Source organism: Bubalus kerabau, chromosome 14 (assembly GCF_029407905.1).
Source record: "Bubalus kerabau isolate K-KA32 ecotype Philippines breed swamp buffalo chromosome 14, PCC_UOA_SB_1v2, whole genome shotgun sequence".
Classification (NCBI taxonomy): domain Eukaryota; kingdom Metazoa; phylum Chordata; class Mammalia; order Artiodactyla; family Bovidae; genus Bubalus; species Bubalus kerabau.
Window position 1 is genome coordinate 51,350,520 of NC_073637.1, and position 6,000 is coordinate 51,356,519.

Genomic DNA, 6,000 nt, shown 5'->3' on the forward strand with positions numbered 1-6,000 from the left:
TTCTAGACTTGCATACAGATTTCTCAGGAGGCAGGTCAGGTGGTCTGGTATTCCCATTTCTTAAAGAATTTTCCAGTTTGTTGTGAACCACACAGTCAAAGGTTTTGGCACAGTCAATAAAGCAGAAGTAGATGTTTTTCTGGAACTCTCTTGCTTTTTCCATGATCCAGTGGATGTTGGCAATTTGATCTCTGGTTCCTCTGCCTTTTCTAAAACCAGCTTTAACATCTGGAAGTTCACGGTTCACGTACTGCTAAAGCCTGGCTTGGATAATTTTGAGCATTACTTTACTAGTGTGTGACATGAGTGCAATTGTGCGGTAATTTGAGCATTCTTTGGCATTGCCTTTCTTTGGGATTGGAATGAAAACTGACCTTTTCCAGTCCTGTGGCCACTGCTGAGTTTTCCAAATTTGCTGGCATATTGAGTGTAGTACTTTCACAGCATCATTTTTCAGGATTTGAAATAGCTCAACTGGAATTCCATCACCTCCACTAGCTTTGCTCGTAGTGATGCTTTCTAAGGCCCACTTAACTTCACATTCCAGGATGTCTGGCTCTAGGTGAGTGATCACACCATTGTGATTATCTGGGTCATGAAGATCTTTTTTGTATAGTTCTTCTGTGTATTCCTGCCGCCTCTTCTTAATATCTTTTGCTTCTGTTAGGTCCATATCATTTCTGTCCTTTATAGAGCCCATCTTCACATGAAATGTTCCCTTGGTATCTCTAATTTTCTTGAAGACATCTCTAGTCTTTCCCATTCTGTTGTTTTTCTGTATTTCTTTGCATTGATCGCTGAGGAAGGGAATAAAACCTTGCAAGCAGAGGTATTCTTCTTGCTGGAGAAGACTACCTTGTTGTTTTTCATTTGCTCAATTGTGTCTGACTCTTTGCAACCCCATGGGCTGCAGCACGCCAGGTTTCCTTGTTCATCACCATCTCCTGGAGCTTGTTCAAACTCATGTCCATTGAGTCAGTGATGCCATCCAACCATCTTGTCCTCTGTCATCCCCTTCTCCTCTTGCCTTCAATCATTCCCAGCATTAGGGTTTTTTCTAATGAGTCAGCTCTTCCCATCTAGTAGCCAAAGTATTGGAGCTTCAGTTTCAGCATCAGTCCTTCTAATGAATATTCAGGATTGATTTCCTTTAGGATTGACTGGTTTGATCTCCTTGCTGTGTAAGGGACTCTCAAGAATCTTCTCCAACACCATTTGGGGCCAGGCTAAAGGAATCCAAAAGCTCATCAAGAAGATTATCTGAGATGGAAATGGTAACACACTCCAGTATTCTTGCCTGGGTAATTTCATGGACAGATGAGCCTGGTGTGGTGTAGTTTATGTGGTGGAAAGAGTTCGACAGGACTTAGTGACTAAGCCACTATCAAAGGAGTGAAGTGAAGTGAAGTTGCTCAGTTGTGCCCCACTCTTTGCGACCCCATGGATAATAGCCTGCACCAAGCTCCTCTGTCCATGGGATCTTCAAGGCAAGAAGTACTGGAGTGGGTTGCCATTTCCTTCTCCAGGGAATCTTCCCGACCCAGGGATCGAACCCAAGTCTCTCACATTGTAGGCAGAGGCTTAACCGTCTGAGCCACCAAAGGAGGGCAAGCCCTATATAACCGTGATCTTATCAGCAACCCCACCCTAGAACCATTACCATAAAACTCTTCACTAAACTCCCCCGCCTTTGGGGACATACAGTTTTTGAGGGCAGGAGCCTGCTGTGTCTTCCTTTGCCTGGCAAAGCAATAAAGCTCTTCTTTTCTACTTCACCAAAATCTCTCCTTTGAGATTTGATTCAGCACCAGAGCATAGAGGCTGAGATTTCAGCAACAAAATCAGAGTTTGGGAAGACTTTTTGCAAAGCACACAGTTCACATGAGAATAAAGAGCTAAGGCTACTCTTCAGATATAAGTTGGAATCTGCTCGTTTATGAGGGGAGAATGAAGAATAAAATGCTGTTTTGTTTATGTGGTTGAGAGTGAGACATTATTGAAGGATTAAGGAAATCTGAGGAGAGGGCCATAAAATAAGTTTAGAAAAGAGAGTGGATTTTCTAAAGCAAAAGTAAATTGATCAGAAGCAAAGTCAGTAAATCTTATATCTTTTCTGTGGTGGTAAGTAATGAAAAATAAAACACAGCACAAAACAAAGCCAAAGAACAGAACGGGCTTGGGAGAGGCCTCAGTCTGGAGCAGACCGGCCTCACTGCTGGGTCCTGTCGCTGCCCTCTTCTTTCAGTTGGCCTTGTCTACCTCTGCCTCCAACTCAGCAGCACTCCATGGAGGTCATGGGTGGACATGGCTTGGCCATCAGAGGAGGAAAGGCTGAAGCTGCTGCTGTGTTACCCTGCTGTCTAGGCTGAAGATTTTATTTTTGCATTCTCTAATAGCACTGCACAGATTATGACATATAACCTAATGAGGTTGTGCCATTGTTTAGTGTCCCATGAGGCTTCCACAGGCACATTTCCAGCACGTTCTCTCAGAACAGGGTTGTAGTAGGGCTCATCTGTAGAGCAATGTCATCCTTGTCTTTGATGAAGGACAGAGTATCACACCTCCTGTTTTTCTGAAGGTAACCTAAAATCTCTTTTGTTTCACCTCTGTGCCTTTATTATGCTGATTGAAGCTACTTGGAAAGAAGTTCAGGGAATAATTATGATTAACAACTATTGTGTGTTACCATTTTTGGGGGGTGGGGTGAGTGACTATAGGTCCTGAAGGATTCCTTGAGATCAACTTAGAATGTGGTCTTCAGAAAAGATTGATACTTCAATCTGAAAGTGGAATACCTATTATGAAGAACTTTACATGTCTTTTGGTTGAACTGCACTTCATTTTGTAGACAAAAAATTTAAATGCTTTTCCTAAGGCACAAAGTTAGGAGAAGGCAATGGCACCCCACTGCAGTACTCTTGCCTGGAAAATCCCATGGATGGAGGAGCCTGGTAGGGTGCAGTCCATGGGGTTGCGAAGAGTCGGACACGACAGAATGACTTCACTTTCATTTTTCACCTTCATGCATTGGAGAAGGAAATGGCAACCCACTCCAGTGTTCTTGCCTGGAGAATCCCAGGGATGGCAGAGCCTGGTGGGTGCCGTCTATGGGGTTGCACAGAGTTGGACACGACTGAAGTGACTTGGCAGCAGCAGCAAGGCACAAACTTAGCTATGGGTTCAGTTGTTACTCAAACCTGCATCACCTCATTTCGAAACCAGTGTTTTTTCTAACAAGACACTAAAAAAAAAGAAAGGAAAAAAAAAAAGTCAAAAAATCCACTTATAATAAGATACACACACATGCATATATATTTATCTAATTTGGTTGGAACTAAAGTAAATAGTTTCTTGAATTTTTAAAAGAATTTTTAGAGGCCTATGTTGGGTAAACACCAAAATTTTCTACTCTTCTTGAAAGCCTTTTAGAGGTTTGGCTGTTGGAAATGATTGGCAGTTTTAAGATCAAGGAGACATTTCTATAAGTAAGTCATATTTCTGTGATCAAGTCAAGCATTCTGTTGAGAAACCCATTATATAGTGGTTATTATTTTCCCTCAATAACTATGGAAATCAACTTTATAAAGTAAAAAGAAGCAAAAGCCTCATAGGATAAAAAGATACCAGGGCAGAAGTATCTGTTTCAGTTTCCTGCTTTAGAAGCCCTGTAGTAATTAGCATGTGACAAATGGTGGCCCAGTAGGTAGTAGACCACGAGCAATAGTGCATTAAGTTCAAAACTATTATAAGGGAGAAAAAGGACAGAGCAGAGCCTCATCTTGTTACTCATTTTGTGCCTCAGGCATTTGATCCTTTCAGAAATTGTTCCACCACTATGATTCTGTTACAAGCTATGGTAGTTCTCCTTATTAGTGAGGAACGCAATGGGAACGGACCTTGGTCTCACTTGCCATTTAACTTGTGATATCTTGCTTTTACATAAGGTCTATGAATATATGTAAATTAAAGATTTATGCTATGTACAGCTGAATTCTTTTATTCCTAATCAGGTTTGGGAGGGAAGCAGAGTTTTCTGAAATTCTTTTAGTGGAAGAAAACAAGGCATAGACACGTTTCTACTGGTAAGATTAGTTTTCTAAGTACTTGGACTCTGTAAAATGAGGACATGAGCTAGATTATCTTTCAGATATTTTCCAGTATACAAGCCACAAGATTTACAATGTATATATATCGCTATTTCCTCTCTTCTTGGTGATGAAATAGATAGATCTTAAAATTTATGAGCATGGGGAGGAACTACATATACATACACATTTCTTTCTCTGTCTTTCTCTTTCACACACACCACACACACACACACACACATGCATTTGCCCAAATTGATACAGCCATTAACAGGTAACACCAAGCTATCTGACTCCAAATTCTATGGCTTATACTGGAAGATCAACAGAAAGGTCTGGAAACTAGGTAGGAACAGTAAGAGCCCAAGTCACATCACCTTTATTCTCAAGTCTGGATTTTATTGCTCTTTCTTGGCAAGTACTAACTACATTCTCTGTCTCTGTCTTTCTCTCTCTCTTTTATTTACTTCTTTCCAAAGGCATTTTAAATGTTTTCTTAGTCCATCTCTCTGATTCCAAAAGAGGATAAACACACAAGATGAATCCCATCTGTATTTCCTATCTTGTTCCTTTGTTTTCTTAAAAGTAGATTTTGGAGAAGTAACACGATAACGTGGAAAAGACTTAGTTTGGTTTTTTAGTTTCTTGGTTTGTAATTTGAGAATGATAAGACATCCCCTGGGATTATTATTAGTTATGTAGCCCCACTTGAAGCTTTAGTACCACAAGACTGGTATATGCTTCATCACAAAGGGTAATCTTCCCATAGTGTTGATAAAACGGAATGGGGAAGACTTGGGGAAAGAGGAGATGTGGTTGCCTAGCCTATGTAGTAGGAGAAGGCAATGGCAACCCACTCCAGTACTCTTGCCTGGAAAATCCCATGGATGGAGGAGCCTGGAAGGCTGCAATCCATGGGGTCGCTAAGAGTTGGATACGACTGAGCGACTTCACTTTCACTTTTCACTTTCATGCACTGGAGAAGGAAATGGCAACCCACTCCAGTGTTCTTGCCTGGAGAATCCCAGGGACGGGGGAGCCTGGTGGGCAGCTGTCTATGGGGTCACACAGAGTCGGACATGACTGAAGCAATTTAGCAGCAGCAGCAGCCTATGTAGTAAGAATGTCAATTTTCCTTTACAGTGTATATTAGCAGAAGAAGATATTCTTTTAAGGGGGATAAGATCCTGTGGAGGGTCTTGCTATGAGCCATCTGGTGCAGGTATAATTGAAGGGCTCTGTGCCATGCCAAGGCACATTCAAGTGGCATGACCATCTCTATTTTCACATGTTGCTCAATATCTCTTTGTTAATAACAAATTCTGATTATGACCAAGTCTCAACTGGCTTTAAAAATCTTCAGGGAAATGATGAAGATTAAGAAGTAGTGTTATTGGAGATTTAGATGTCACCAGATATGTTCATTCCCTTGTTTCACATTACAAGGATCGAATCATTTCTTTATTGAGTATTACACTGAATCAGGAGCAATGGAATAAACATAACAAATAACAATGACAACTAACATTCATTAGGTGTTTCCCATGCCAGACTTTTTATATTTTGTGTTTTATAAAAATGTTGATTATGTAGTTTTCACAACAAACCCATAGAGTAGATACTGTTATCATCCCATTTTAAGAGTGAAGAACTAAGTAGGGCTTGAAGATTAAAAAAAGCTTATACTTTAGCAGGGACAATTAAATAATAAACAATTGGAAAGTGAACTCTGTAACAGTGTTTATTATTCCACTGCAATACAACCTCTTCCACAAGAGTGATTAACTCTGACTAGAGCCATTAATGGAGAAGGCAATGGCACCCCACTCCAGTACTTTTGCCTGGAAAATCCCATGGACGGAGGAGCCTGGTAGGCTGCAGTCCATGGGGTCGCTAAGAGTTGGATACGACT